Source organism: Tamandua tetradactyla, chromosome 15, assembly GCF_023851605.1.
Source record: "Tamandua tetradactyla isolate mTamTet1 chromosome 15, mTamTet1.pri, whole genome shotgun sequence".
NCBI lineage: Eukaryota > Metazoa > Chordata > Mammalia > Pilosa > Myrmecophagidae > Tamandua > Tamandua tetradactyla.
In genome coordinates this window covers 7,351,520-7,368,338 of record NC_135341.1, presented here as the reverse complement: position 1 = coordinate 7,368,338, position 16,819 = coordinate 7,351,520, and the positions used below count along the sequence as shown (strand labels likewise).

Below are 16,819 nucleotides of genomic sequence, written 5' to 3'. Positions count from 1 at the left end.
CAAAGAACCAACTTTTGGTTTTATTGATTCTTTCTGTTGTTCTTTTGTTCTCCCATTCATTTAGCTCTGCTTTAATCCATGGCATTTCTTTTCTATTTGCTTTGGGATTAATTTTCTGTTCTTCTCAAGTTCCTCCACTTGAGCAGTTAAGTCCTCAATTTTTATTCTTTATGTTTCTTATTTTAGGCATTTAGGACTAAAATTTCCCTCTCAGCACAGCCTTTGCCACATCCCATAATTTCTGATGTGCTGTATTGTTTTTAATTTGTGTCCAGAGAGCTACCTCTTTATCTAACAATTTCTTCTTTTACCCACTAGTTGTTTTGGAGTGTGTTATTTAATCTCCATGGATGTGTGAAAGTTCTCATTCTTTGGTGGTTATTGAGATCCAACTTCATTACATTGTGATCAGAGAAAGTTCTTTTCATAATTTCAATGTCTTCAAATTTATAAAAATCTGTTTTGTGCCTCAGCATATGATCTACCCTGGAGAATGTTCCATAAGCATTAGAGAAGAATGTACATCCTGATGTTTTGGATTGTAATGATCTATATATGTCTGTTAGGTCTAATTCATTTGTCAAATTGTTTAACTTCTCTCTTCCTTGTTGATCTCCTGTCTCTTGTTCTATCTATAGAGGGCAATCGTGTACTGAAGCCTCCTTCTATTATTTTTGAAACATCTATAGCTCCCTTCATTTTTGCCAATGTCTATTTCATGTACTTTGGGGCTCCTTGATTGGGAGCAAAACATTTAAAATTCTTATTTCTTCTTGGTTAATTGACCCTTTAAATAATATATAGTCTCTTTCCTCTCTTATGATGTCTTTACATTTGAAGTATATTTGGTCTGATATTATTATAGCTACTCCTGATTTCTTTTGGTTATAGCTTGCATGGAACATCTTTTTCCATCCTTTCACTTTCAGTCTATCTATATCCTTCTGTCTAAGATGAGTCTCTTGTAAGCAGCGTATACCTGGATAATATTTCTTAATCCATTCTGCCAATCTGTATCTTTTAATTGATAAGTTTGATCTGTCAGCATTCAAAGTTACTATTGTAAAGGTGTTTCTTGAATCTATCATCTTACCCATTGGATTTTATTTGTCAGAACTATATATTCTTTTCTGTCTTTCTCTTTTTATCCTCTAAGTTACCCTTATGGTACTCTCAATTTTGTGTCCTTCTCTAGACTCCCCTTTCCTGTCTTCTTTTTTTTTCAGCTAGCTGAATTCCCTTTTGCATTTTTTGTAGGGGCACTCTCTTGTTGACAAATTATCTCAGGATTTGTTTGTCTATGAAAATTTTAATCTCCCTCAGTTTTGAAGGACAATTTGGCTAGGTACAGAATTCTTGGCTGGAAGTCTTTCTCTTTCAGGATCTTAAATATATCATATGTGTGACTTCTTTCCTCCATAATTTCAATTGAGTAGTCTGAATTTAGTCATATGTGATTTCTCTTGTATGTAGTACATTGTTTTTCTCTTGCTGCTTTCAGAATTTTCTTCTCTTTAACATTTAACAGACTGATTAATATGTGTCTTAGGGAAGGCCTATTTGGCTATATTCTATTTGGAGTTCATTGGGCTTCTTTGATTTTCATATTTATGTCCTTTATACAATTTGGGAAGTTTTCCCCCATTATATTCTCAACTACTCTTCCTAGCCCTTTACTCTTCTCTTCTCTCTCTGGGACGCTGATGCTTCTTATATTTATGTGCTTTGTTTTGTCCATCTGTACCCTAAGATCCAATTTAAATTTTTCCATTTGCTCTTTCATGTGATCAGAATCAGTTGTCCTGTCCTCTAGTTCACTTATTCTTTCTTCTACCTCTTCAAATCTGTTGTTGTGTGTCTCTAGTATTTTTTTATTTGTTCTGCTGCACCTTCAATCTCTATGATATCTGCTATTTTTCTATTTATTCTTTCAAATTCTTATTTATGCTCTTGTAGTATCTTCTTGATTTCCTTTAATATCATTAGTCATCCCATTGATTTTATTTAGTAGTTTTATATGAACTTCGTTTAGTTATTTCAAAGTCTGTGTCTCCTCTGGTGTTTTAATTTGGTCATTCAGCTGGGCTATATTTGCCTGTGTCTTGATGTGCTTAGTGATCTTCTGTTGCCTGCCATGCATGTAAATATCTTGACCAGGTTACTCAGAAGTTGATTTCCTTCCATGGTCTAAAGGTTTGCATTTAGGAGATGGATGTGGAACAGGATACAGGGTGTAGGGCGGGGCACAACAGTGCAGTGACAGGTTCTGCCCAGGTATAGGCTTGGGTCCAGGGCACTATGCTGTGAGCATGTAGTGTGGGTACAGGGTTGTGGAGGTGTGATGCAGGGGCTCTGGCGGTGGGTTGCAGCTGATGCAGGCCTTGGAGCATAGGAGCAAGGTGCCGTGTAGGGGATACAGAGGTAGGGTGCAGCAAGAACTGACTGGGGGAGCGGGGGTGCTGTGTGTATACACAGGGGCTGGTGTGTAGGCAGGATGTGGGTGGGAACATAGAGTGTGAAGGTCATGGGTATCATGGTGTGGGGTATGGGACACAGAGGTCTGGGCACAGGGAGTGCAAGGCACAGGTGTCTCCTTGTATAGGGAGAGGGGTCCAGAGAGACCAGGATGCAGATGTGCGAGCATGTAGGGATAGGGCACAGGTTGTAGGGGTTGCAGAATGTGGGTCAGGGGTGGGTAGTGTCAGCTGGGTGGAACCCTGTTGTGGGTGTGCAAGTGCTGGTGAATGTATGGGTGACTGGATGAGCAGGTGTAACCCAGGCATGAAGGTGAGTTCCCAGAGCCCAGATGTGCAGGTGACTACCTGCAAGGCTCAGGGAGGGGCTGGGCTACAGCGCATGGGTTTTGGAAGGGGTGGGCAAGACTATGTGCTTGTTTGGGAGATGTGGGTCAGGCTATGGCAGACATGCACACATGTGCAGGGCAGGGGTGTGAGGTGGAGACACGTGGGCTGGGGGTGTGGGAGTCTGGGCAGGGGTGCTTGGAACACAGAGGGGGGCCAGTGACAGAGTTCAGGTAGGTGGGGTATGGGGGAAGACACTGGGTAGGAGCAGCACATGTAACAGTAATATGTTGAAAGAATGCAGCTTGGCTTACTTCCTTGTCCCTATCTCCCTGTCCATGCATTCCTGAGCCCTCTGGGCTTCCATTTTGAAAGGGGCACACTGGGCTGTTTGTACTAGCAAGATGGTCTCCAATTCTCTGTGTCTCAAGTCTTCAGCTTTTGCATTCAGGGCCTCCCTCTGTAGTGCAAAACACTCTCCCAGGTCACTCACATCCTGGAATTGCTATCCCAGTCACTTTCCTGTCACTTCTCTAGCTGTTCCTTGAAGCAGGTGTGTACTTAGCCTATCCTACTCCACCACCTTACTTGAAAGACAGCTCTGTCTTAACACAAGGTCTAGTACTTTTTAACAAATTTTATAATCTAAATTCATAAGCAATAATATTTGTCATAGAGTAACTGCTGTCTTTAATATTTTGTGTTTGGCTATATGATTCCAATCATTCATTCACTCATTGATTTTCCTTTCTGTATGCCCGGTACTGTGTAGTTACTGGTGAAACAAAATTGAATAAGTACAATACAGTCCCTGTCTTCCTAGACAGGACTGTCTTTGCACTTGACTTCAAAGTCATAACAAGATAACTTGACTTCAAAGTCAAGTGCAAAGAAATAAAATAAATTAATAACTATATTAAACCATTATAAAGTGTTAAGGTAGTGAACTATTGGGGTAGAAAATAATGGTGGTAAGAGGTGTACTGTATGGGTAAACCCATTGTAGTAGGGAATCCAGGGACGGCTTCTCTGAAAGGTACCATTCATTTAAAGAGGGGCTGGAAAGATGCATGCAAAATACGGAGTATGGACATTTGAAGTAGGCTCAACATCACGTGCACAGTCCTAAGGCAAGAATTAGTAGCTTTATCTAAGGATCTAAGAAAACGCTGTTACAGTCTGAACAAAAAGAAAAGTAGTATAAAGTAGAAGAGAGAGCTAACTGGGATCATGCAGGCATTAAGAGGAGTGTGGCTATTATTCTAAGTGCAACAATTTATCATCCCTGCTTCCCCTTGCTCCTTTATAGGAAAGAGTCAAAGATGTCAGCTGCCTTGGCATTAACAATTAGCTGATATTGGGTTGCAATTAGCTGATACTCTATATCTTTAGTGAAAGGAAACTTGGCCTGCGCAACTATTTTTCTATGGGGTTTGAAACAATTGTTGGCCAAATTGTACCAAAGAATCTACATATTCTCCACTACAGGAAGAGTATCCTTAAACCAAAATAAGGAACCAAGAATTCAGAAACATAGTGTTAATATAAAAAAGTCTTTGTACAGTGCTAAGAGTATTTGGATATTGGAAAATAATGGGTTACTTGACATAAGCCCTGTTTAAGCTATGACTCTTTGATGAATACATTAAAACAGGATTCCTTCAAATTGGATTAATCCACAGAGATCCAGAATGAAGAAAGTTCCAAAAACAACCAATGGCATAAAGCCTGACTGCTCAATTTGAACTAAAATGTTCATTTGCTTCTAGAATGGTATTACTCTGTAACAATGTGACAAATACTTTGTAACCGACCCTTAGCAAGAATTTGGCTCTTGTTACTACCACTTTAAAATCTGCTGACTTTTCTGAAAACACCATAGATAGAATTGTTTACTTTCAATCATGTAGTTTTCATTCTACTAGGAAGCACATTTTAAAAACAATCTAAAATTAAATTATTTTAACAAACACAGTGAGTTTTCCTTTAGTGCATGCTGGAACTTCATGCTGACTTAAACAGAAGTAGTTTTATCAGCTGATAACAATACAGATCATGACTACTGGCCAACAATGTGACTACTGGCCAACAATGTAACTACTGACCAACAGTGTGACTTAAAAGTTGCTTTGCTTTTCTGTAATACAAGAAAAAATGCATTAATAAGGCTTTGGAGAGCATTCTTTTATTGGTCTACTTAGCTTTTGTCAAATTTCCAGGTTATAGCATTTTATTTGGGACATCATATGTTTTGCTCCAGCAAGGAAGTTGCATCATTTGCAAAACCAGAAGGACTTTGAGCTTCTAGGATGGTGTGATAGTTTGAAACTGAATGGGCTCCAGAAGATCATGTTCTTAAAGCTAATGCAGAAATCGTCCCAAGATGGTGGCTTAGTGAGGTGTGGAATTGTTTGTCCTCCAGAGCTGCTAGTAAATAGCCAGGAACAGCACAGAACAACTGCTGGGGTCATGTCAGTGACTGGACACACAGTGTACACCAGTCTGGACAAGAGGGACCAACTGTGATCCCACCCAGAACCGTGAGTCCCCCAAGCCGTGGAGGCCGGCTCCCCTCCCCCACAGGCTGCTTCTCAGAGGGGAAAGGAAAGGGACTTTACTAACAGCAAGGAGCTGAGCTCAACCAAGCTCCAATTGTGGAATTAACTAACAAATTCTGACAACTAAAAATAGACCCCCACCTCAGCTGAACCTGGAATAAAAGCTGAGATGGCTGGATTTTGCCCTGATGCAGAGGGGGCAGGGCTGATGGGGAAAAAAAAACAGAGGTGTTTTCAGATCGGACAGCACAAAATATTTGAAAAGGTCTGGGTGCTGAAGGAAAGGAGGGGGCATGTAAGACCTGGAGATACACAGAGCGGCATACCAATTTAAGCTCTTGATTGGCAAACCTGAGGAATGGAGGCCCTGTTCTGAAAAGGAATTTTTTTTCTTTTCTTTTTTGTGGCTGTGTTTCAATGGCTTGACTCCTCTTTGCGTACAGCTGCAAGGCTTCTCAGGGTCCAACTACCCCAGGCAAGGGCAAAATTAAGCTTGTCTGAGAGGCAAAGACGCTGGTGAGGTGAAAGAAAGTAATTCTCCATGGTCGTGTGAGATAGTTTTATAAATCTCATATTTATAGATATCTTCTGTTGGTTCTGTTTTTCTAGAGAACCCTGACTGATACAGTAACCATCATCAATTTTTTGTTATCTATATCTTCTTCCCTTTTAACCAACAATCACCTTTGTTTGACCCTTTAGGCCATTAGAAATTTGTGCCTTGAGTGGAGTGAGTTCTTATGTCACTAAAACCTTGGGGTACTTGGGGAAAAGTGATATCTCTAGAGGAGATCTTGTTCTGTAGAATGCTCCTGTCTCAGGAAAGTAACAGGTGAACTAGACATAGGAAAGTAAACTAGACATACAAACTACAAACTGAGCCCAACAAAGTGGCCATTGCTGTCTGTCTAGTTTCTAGTGAAACATTATATTTCTTGGGTTAAAGGGACCATGTCATAATCCTAGGTTCAGGGTCTCTTAAGGCATAGCCCCAAATCATTCCAGATAGGATATAAATGAAACATAGAATTAGAAAAATACAGAAAATCAGCAAAACCAAAGGTTGGTGCTTTGAATAGATCAATAAAATAAAATAAAACATTTAACTTAGACCAATAAAAAAGAGGGATGATTCAAATAATTAAAATCAGAAATGAAACAAGGAATATTACTGGTAGCCCCACTGAAATGGAAAGATTATAAGAGTATATTATGAGCAACTGTAAAACAACCAATTAGATAACCTAGATAATTGAACAATTTCTATAAACATACATATTGAATACACTAGCTCAAGAAGAAATTCAAGATCTCAAAGACCAATAACAATGAGGTTTAATCAGTAAGTAAAACTGTCCTAACAAAGAAAAGTTCATGACTAGATGGCTACACTGGTGAATTTTACCAGAAGTTCCAGCAAGAAATAACATCTATACTGCTTAACCTCTTCTGAAAAACTGAAAAGGATGGATGTTTCTTAACTTCTTCTGTGAGACAAAATCATCATAATACCATGCCAGATAGAGATACTACAAGAAAAGAAAATTACAGCCAATATTCTTATAAATAAGGTTGCAAAAATTCTGAACAAAATACTAGCATTCCTAATCCAATGACAACACATTAAAATAATTACATATCAAGACCAAATGGGATTTATCCCAGGTATGCAAGGGAGGCACAACAAAGGGATCCCAATGAATCTGACACACTGTGTGGACAGAACAAAGTGGTGGGTGGAATGCCCGACCATGACAATTAACGCGGTAAAGGTATCTGACAAAATCCTGCACCTCTTCTTGATAAAAGACACTTAGAAAATAGAAGAAAGAATAGTTCAGAAGGAAACTTGCTCGAATGATAAAGGGTATATATGAAAAACCACAGCTAATATTATGCTCAATGGTGAAATACTGTAAGCTTTCCCTCTAAGATCTGGAACAAGACAAGGATGCCCACTGGCACCACTGTTATTCAATATTGTGACAGAAGCCCTAATTAGAGCAGTTAGGCAATAAATAGAAATAAAAACCTTCCAAAGTGGAAAGGAAGAAGTAAAACTTTCACTATTTGCAGATGGAATGATCCTACATACATAGAAAATCCTGAAAAATCTGCAGCAAAGTTGTTAGAACTCATATATGAATTCAGAAAAGTGGCTGGATGCAAGAATAACATGCAAAAATCAACAGGGTTTCTGTACAATAGTAGTGAACAATCTGAAGAGAAAATCAAGAAAATATTTTATTTACAATAGTAACTAAAAGATTCAAATATCTAGGAATAAACTTAACCAAGGATTTAAAGACTTTTATAGGTAAAACTATAAAACATTGCTAAAAGAAGACCTAAATAAATGGAAGGACACTCTCTGTTCATGGATTGCAAAATTAAATATTGTTAAGGTGTCAATTCTACCTAAAGGAATTTACAGATTTAACACAATCCCAATGAAATCTCCAAAAGGCTTCATTGCAAATATAGAAAACCCAATCATCAAATTCATATGGAAAATTAAGAGCTTCTGAATAGCCAAAACCACCCTGAAAAATAATGATGAAGTTGTAGATCTCACACTTCCCAATTTTAAAACTTATTACAAATATACCGTGATCAAAACAGCAAGTGTTGGCACAAGGACAGACATGTAAGCCAATGGAATCAAATTCAAGTTCAGAGATAAACATACTCTTATATCCATGGCCAGTTAGTTTTTGACAGTGATGACAAGTCCACTCAATGAAGAAGAAATAATCTCTTAAATTGTGTTTGGAAAACTGGATATTCATACTGAGAAGAAGAGCAAATATGGACCTCTACCTCATAACATGTACAAATCTAACTTGGAATGGATCAAAGATCTAAATATAAGAACCAAAACTCCTAGAAGAAAACACAGGGAAGCATCTTCAGTACCTGTGTTAGACAATGGTGTTTTAGACTTTTACATCAAAGAATAAGCAGCAAAAGATAAATGGAATTTCATTGAAATTAAAACTTCTGTGCATTAAAGGACTTCATCATGAAATAAAAATGCAAACTAGAAAATGTGAAAAAATATTTGGAAACCACATATCTGATAAGGGTTTAATATTCAGAATATATAAAGAAAAGCTACAACTGAATCAAAAACTAAAAGCACCCAATTAAAAATGAACAAAATACTTGAATAGATATTTCTTGAAAGAAGATATGCTAATGGACATAAACACATAAAAAGATTCTCAACATCATTAGCCATTAGGGAAATGCAGATTGAAACTTCAATGAGATGCCATTTCATACCCACTAAAGCAGGTACTATTAAAAAGATAGTGTTCGAGAGGATGTGTAGAAATAGGAACCCTCAGCCATCACTGGTGGAAATTTAAAATTTTATAGCCACTATGGAGAACTATTTGGCACTTCAGAGAAAGTTAAGTATAGAATTACCATATGACCTGACAATCCCATTTCTAGGTATATACCCCCAAAGAATTGAAAGCAGGAACTCAGAAAGATATTTGCACATCAGTGTTCATAGTGACATTATTCACAATTACTAAAAATGGGAAGCAACTCAAATCTGTCCGCAGGATAAAGAAGATATGGCATATACCTATGATGGTATATCTTTCTGTTGTAAAAAGGAAGGTATTATGACACGTAACAATACAGATGAGCCTTGAAGAGATCCCATTGAGTAAACTAAGCCAGATCCAAAAGGAGAATTACTGAATGATCTCACAGATATGAAATAATTAGAATAGCAAATTCACAGAGTCAGAAACTATAATACAGGCTATCAGGGGTCATGGTGGGGTAGGAAATAGGGAATTAATGCTTTAATTGATACAGAATTCCATTTTGGAGTAATGAAAACATTACCAATAGGTAATGGATGACCATGGTTAGCACAACATTGTGAATGTAATTAATATTATTGAAGTACATATTTCATTATCAAAAGAGGAAATTTTAGGTTATATATATGGTAGCAGAATAAAATTAAGAAAACAAACTGAAAGGACTGCTAAATAAACATTAAAACCCAATGTAAACTATGGACTATAGTTAATAGTATAATTGCAATAATGGTTTCATCGATTGTAACAAAGATACCATGTTAATACAAAATCTTAATAACAGAGAAAGCTACATGTGAAGGGGTCTTATTGGGACTCCGTTTTGTCTGTATTATTTTTCTTTTAATCTACAGTTTCTTTAATAAAAGTTTTAAAAAGTTCCCCCCAAACAGACTGCCCTTTGTCAGATCAACTCATTTTCAGAGGAAGTTACAGGTAGCAATGTGAGTACACATAAAAAGCAGAAGTTTTATCAGGTGGAGGTTAGGGGGGGTATCAAGAGTCCTTCATGCTGCAGTCATGCACGATTAATGGACCACCTGTCTGCAGGCTTTTGACTTCAAAGGATGGTGTGCTGGCTTGAAATGGTTATGTACCTGAGAAAAGCCATGTTCTTTTTCCTGACCCAGTCTTGTGGAGGCAGACGTATTGTTTAGGTGGAACCTTTTAATTAGGTGATTTCTATGGAGATGTGTCTCTGCCCACATAAGACAGGTCTTAATCCACTTAATGCAGTCCTCTAAGAGGGAACCATTTTTGAAAAAGCTTCAGAACTGACACAGACAAAGACCTTTGGAGATGCAAAAAGAAAATGCCCCAGGAAAGCTGTTTGAAACCAGAAGCTAAAGGACTGGCAGATGCCAGCCATGTGCCTTCCCACATCGGCCTTTATTGAGTCAAGGTGGATTGACTTAAATAATTGACAAACTCTGGATGCCTTAGTTTGAACATTTTTATGGCCTTAGAACTTTGAACTTGTAACTTAATAAATTTTCTTTATGAAAGCCATTCAATTTCTGGTATATTGCATTCTGGCAGCATTAGCATACTAAAACAGATGACAACCATTTTTTATAGACATGAAAAGGAAGTTAGCCTGGATGGGATATTGTCCATCTTATAGGGACAGAATTATGGCAGTTGGGCTTAATTTTGTATTGGATCAAAGGTAACTAACTAGAGACTATATGGGTCAACTTGCCTTGGTGCATGTTTCAAATTTCAAAAGATTTTAAGAGGAAACAAGAGGGTGCTTAAAGAGGGAGTAGGGTATACATTTTTGTGTGGTTTTTTTTTTTGGCACTGAGGCATCCCCAAGGTTTTCTCTACATAGTTTTATTACTTTTAAATATTGCATTTTGACACATAGGACCACTACTCACAACATCAAAATTTATTTCAATTTATGATGTATTAATAATCATAAATGTGGCTTTACATTTTTTTAATGATAATCTCAACTGCAACTTAAGTGTGAGTGACATATCCTGCAATTTCTCTGCTACTTAGAAGTGATGGATGGAGATTATTTATATATTTTTCTGTTTACTTGAAGATATTTAACACCAGGAAAGGATTAAGGAAAAAGAAATACTCTCCATATGTATGCATGAATTTTTTAGGAGAAAAAAGAAGCACACTTTGCCAAAGTGCTATTTGTAGCTATTTCCAAATTTCATTTTCTGATGTTTTAAAAATTTTTTGCAGCCCCACCTAAGATAACAGCTGTGAGGCTTGAAATAAATGAAATCTAGGAGGACTTAAAATAAAACTAACGATCTGAAGATGAGCAAAACCTGATGTGATAAAGCTTTATCTTACGAATTTTCTTGGAGTTCATATTGGGAAATCAACTTAATTGTCCACAATGAGTATTTGACTTTTGGAGCTTTTGAGAGAGGACTTTGCAAGAACGACCATGCACTGAGTCACTGTAGATTATGAAATTTAATGATATTATCTTATGTACTCCTCATGACAGCTATACACGTTGGTTATTATTATCTCCAATTTTTACACAAGGCTCCAAGAGTTGGAGAGGTTAACAACTTGCCCAACATTGCATCGCCCTTAATGAGGCAAGAAAGATTTCAAATCTGAATACAACTCCAGAAACTGTAAAGCTATCCTATCTGATCCAGCCACGTGCCTAATAATTGTTATTTATGTGCTTAATAAGGAAATCAAATCTACTTACAGGGACACTTTAATAATCACCTAATTGAAGTAGAGGCCCTAAATGTCTGGGCTGAACTATCCAACTGGTATGCCATCATCAAACAGTTAAAGACAAAAGTTTGGAATCATGGGTCAGATGAGGCAGGTCAGCATGAGTGGATCATTTCTGGTTTGGCAGAGCCTCCAACAGTATAGTAACTAGAAAGGAGCATCGCAGACACATGGAATAAAGAAGGCTTTTCAGAATCTACCTAACTATGTGCTAGCTTAGGAAAGAAATGAATAACTGTTAAGTGGATGGGATAGTTCATTAACTTTTTCACACTGTTTGTCACTGATTTATCCTAGGTAGGATAATTCTCAATGAAACCTACAAAGATTCCAATATGTTATTCCTGAAATAGACCAGTTTTGACCATGACTTTCCTATCTGGTATTGTGCACAAACACATTCATGGTGATTCTTATTTGACTTTGACTGAAATTGATCAAGGTAATTGCCAATCTACTCCTTAAGAAAAACTGACTTTAAGTCAAATCATCACTTCTATGGTGAGTAATAACAGAAAATTTATTAGATCACATGTGTAAGGGTACATACAGAGTGAAAAAAAAAACAATTTTCCCTGGTCAATAAAGGAAAAAAAAAGACCCCCCTTCTCTATTCTTAGAGCATTTTCTTTAGAAAATCTATAATTTAACATTCTTTGCCACTTTGAAATGTATGTAGACATTAGAAACATTAAAATAAGCCTCTTGCTTACTTTACAATACAAGAATGTCTTTCTTAAGGACCTGTAGACATTAAGGAAGATAGTAGACTTATTTTCCCATTTTCAGGGGTGTTTAGCTTGGGGATGTGGCTCCAAATTTTAACTCTCTACCTGTCTTAGAGATATGAGAAGTTTCATTATTCCTTTGGATAGAGGTAATTAATAAACACAGAGACCACCTCAATTACCAGGTGAATTTAAGATGACCTATGTGTGACAAATGTGTCTGTCAAGTCCTTGTACCTTAAGACTAGTTATCTTGAGTCCGTGTATGTCATGAACTATATCTGCCTGGCAGTATAAAAGGGTGAGAATTCTTTCTTTACAGTCTCTTTAATGGATTGGCTGTGATGCATCACATTCTGGTTTAATGCTTATTCAATAATACAATTGGTTTTCTTTCTCTTCTACCTTTGAGGAAGGGTTTTCTGGGTTGGGAGAAGATTTTTTTTTAATTATATTTCCCCAACAGATGTTATTACTGTACTAAAACAAGCCATGTCTAAAATGCGTCTTTCAGAATTTGGGAAACCCAATCAGAAATTTCAGTTCTAGATTAGCTGCTTCATTATTTATTGATAAAAATTACATTTATAACTGCTAATAACCAATAGTATGATTAAGAGAAGACTCCAATCTAGAAAAAGAGGATGAGGCATATGTGCTTGGCCCTATAGAATGCTTTGCAGCTTGGGACCGAACAAAACTTGCTATTAGCACCTCTGTTTCTTCAGCTTCTCCTCTTTCTCTTCCCCTGTCAATGTTATAAAGTTTGTTTTCAAGGATCTTTGCTCTAATAAAAAGCTAAATTTAAGAGTTTTTTTTTTTAATTCTGGATATACTTTTTATTGCTCAAAGTACAGCACAGAGAATTAAACTTTCAAAAACCAAGTGATAAAAAAGAAAGGAAAAGAGATTAAAGAACATGAAAGTACTGCCAAGATGGATTCAGTAAAAAATGTGTAGTATATTTTTTCAAACTCTGAATTTTCATCTTTTTATGACAGCCATGTTTTTAAAAATAGTATTAATCTCAAATCATTTTTTCTATTTATATCAATTCTCCATTAAGGTATGGCATGCATTTTAAGCAGTAGCTTCAGAAAAACACATTCCCTGTTTTATTCCTTTCTACAAAACATAGATAAAGCACTCCTTGCAAAGATATTATTCTCCCAGTACACATGCTATGAAATGTTCTCAGAAAAGTGCCATGGGGAAAGGAGAGCTTGTACTCTGCTAATGGGACTTAGGAGAAAAGAACGGATAAAGGGACAAAGCACACAACCCATCTCCCTTCTCTTCAAACATAATATTAATGGCAAAAGGAAATGTAAAAGTAAGTGAATCCCTCAGTATCCATAAACAATCCAGGCAAGTGTGGATAGTAATGGGACTTTCCATCTCTCCTAGCACCCATTGGTAAGAAACAACTGAATCCTGTCACAGCCTGTAACAAAGGGGTTCACTAAGATAACTTTTGGTGAGCCATCTGCCTTTATGGTAATGTCTACCATAATATATCATTCTTGGTATTTAGGTGTAAACCAAGCTTCTCTTCCTAATTCTTCAATTTAGTCTTACTAAACAGGCAAATCCTCTAAATAAGATCATAAAGCAAAATGAATAACTTAAAAAAAATGAGCATCATCATGTGTCCTGTCATTGCAAAATTTGTCTAAGATTGTCTGAATCCAAATATCGGATTTGTCTTTGAAAAACAAATTTATTGATATTATCCTCCTCTTTAACCACCTTAATGGGAATTCTAAATACTAAGGATTAAGTAAATTATGATTCAATTATAGAATATATAGTATTCAGCCATTAAAATCATGCTAAAAAGAATATTTAATGATACGAGAAAACAGTAATCTTATTTTGCAAAGTGGAAAAGCAAGTTGAATAATTGTATATTTAATATGCACTTTTTTGTAGAAATATACATACATATATACATAAAAAGAGCAAAAAGGCTCTTTTTGTTATGAACTGATTATTTCTATATGATAGATTTCTAGATTTTTTTGTTGATTTTCATCTACTTTGATTTCATCCAAACTAGTTGAATATTTTTCTTCTGAAAGCGTATTGCATCTTTTCTTTTCTATGTAAATTATAATCTTTTGAAGAACCATTCAAATTTTATTACCCCACATCTTAACCTTCCTTAATATACTAACAATCTCTCTTCTAAACTCTTGAGCCTAAATCTAATTCTTGAGAGCAGAACCAATATTTTATAACCTTCCCTATCTCCCGTAGCACTTATATTAGCATAGAAAAGTTGTTTGTTGTTTGGTAAATACTAGTAGCATTTGAAAGGAGGCGTATAGGACATACACTGATGCACAAACACACACATACACAGGTCTTTTTATTGTTTTTTTAAGGGGATGCTCTTCAGTCCTATTTATTTTACCCAATTGTCATCACCCAAGTCACAAAACCTCAATTGATAGGAACCTTGGGAACCCTCCACTCTGCAATCAATCCCCCCCAAGATAGTCTCTTTGAGTCTAGCCTGGGCTAGGATATCATAAACCACAAAGAAATCAGAAACATATGAGGGTCATTCCATTGCTAGAAATATTCAAGATACTGAAATATTATTTGTGTGGTTAGCTAAAACACATACATGCTCAAATCTAAAAAGATTAAATCCTGCACTATCTATAGGTAATGCTGTTTTAATACATTAATGTGGATAAGACCAGAACTCTAATTGTAATGGCATTTTAAACTAAAAATAAAAATAATAGATAAAATTTCCTGGTTTCTTTATGCTGGTTGATAGCTTTGCTTTCACTATCTATTTTATTGTGGAGTGGTTGTGACGGATGACAGTAAAGTTAATAGGGTTACAACAAATGATTACATTTTCATAGGAGAGGTTGGTAGCCAGCTAGAACTATGGCAGAAAGGGAACCAAGAGCCCAGCATTAAAAACTAATGAGATATACATACATTACACAAATTTAGAGCCTATACTTAGGCCAAAATTCTGCACTTGCAGTTTAACTATATCCCACTTCTCTGGTCAAGCAGAGAAACTGAATTCAACCAGTCACAAGCACAGGTGCAGTAGCCCCCAAAATATCCTTAAGATTACCCCTGCTTTATTAGCATATTGTGCTGGTTTGAAATGACGTATGGACCCTAGAAAAGCCATGTTTTAATCCTAACCCCATTTTGTAAAGGCAACTGTTTCTTTTAATTCCTATTCAGTATTGAATGTTTGAAACTGTAATTAGATCATCTCCCTGGAGATGTGATTTAATCAAGAGTGGTTGTTAAACTGGATTAGCTGGAGGCTTGTCTCCACCCATTTGGGTGGGTCTTGATAAGTTTCTGGAGTCCTATAAAAGAGGCAACATTTTGGAGAAAGAAAGAGATTCAGAGAGAGCAGAGAATGCTGCAGCACCATGAAGCAGAGTACATCAGCCAGCACTTTGGAGATGAAGAAGGAAAATGCCTCCTGGGAAGCTTCATGAAACAGAAAGCCAGGAGAAGAAGCTAGCAGATGATGCCGTGTTCGCCATGTGCCCTTCCAGATGAGAGAGAATCTCTGGCTGTGTTCGCCATGTGCCTTCTCACTTGAGAGAGAAACCCTGAACTTCATCAGCCTTCTTAAACCAAGGTATCTTTCCCTGGATGCCTTAGATTGGACATTTCTATAGACTTGTTTTAATTGGGACATTTTCTCGGCCTTGGAACTGTAAACTAGCAACTTATTAAATTCCCCTTTATAAAAGCCATTGGAACCAAGAGCCCAGCATTAAACACTGATGAGATGTACATACACTATACAAATTTAGAGCCCATACTTAGGCCAAAATTCTGCACTTGCAGGTTAACTACATCCTGCTTCTCTTATCAAGCAGAGAAATGGAATTCAACCCGTCACAAGCACAGGTGCAGTAGCCCCCAAAATATCCTTAAGATTACCCCTGCCTTATTAGCATAGTAAAAGAGATGGAGACTTTCCTTCATTTTTGAGCAATTAATGAAAGAAATTGTACGTAGACAACATAGGATTATATAACCCTAGGGACATGCTCATTAATTAGTAGTCAACAGATAACTATAAATGCAAATAATTCTAGCTTTATGTAAAACACCTGGCCCCAAGCTACACAAGACCTAGTTTATAAGCCAAGGATAGGAAAGCTTAGGGGTGCTGACTTTTGGACGAGTGTGGGACTCTTGCTTCTGCAGACCCAAATAAACTCTTTGAATTGCCTCCTTACTTTGTGGTTCTTTAAATTTAGAGCAGTCTCTGTTGGTTTTCCTAAGAGGTTGGTGGTTATCTGACCTAACATTATTACTTAAACTGTGTTATCTAAAATGTTATCTGATTACAAAATATAAAATATGAGAAAAAAGGCCTTCTGTTATTTTGCTTTTGTCAGTAATTTACTTCATCACTCATATCTTAGTCCTTATGTCTTAATCTTTTCAGGCTTAAAATTCTATGGGCAAAGATCTAAGTAATATTTTCACTATGATAGACAATATGAAAATCATTATATTGAGACAGGAGATAGAAACTTTTTTCCTGTAAAAGGCCAGATAGTAAATATCTTTGGCTTTGCAGTTACTCAATTGTGCTGTTGTAGGATAAAGGCAGTCACAGGTGGTATGTAAATGAATGGGAGTGGCTG

At 36.6% G+C, this 16,819-nt stretch overlaps 1 long non-coding RNA gene across 1 annotated transcript in view; it reads left to right on the top strand.

The window, feature by feature from the left end:
• Positions 1-5,050: 5,050 nt before the first annotated feature.
• Positions 5,051-16,819, top strand: part of LOC143657846 (uncharacterized) — a 36,776-nt gene continuing 25,007 nt past the window's right edge. The window contains exon 1 of the long non-coding RNA XR_013162970.1: positions 5,051-5,341. This is a non-coding gene — a long non-coding RNA (uncharacterized LOC143657846). The remainder of the gene's footprint in view (positions 5,342-16,819) is intronic.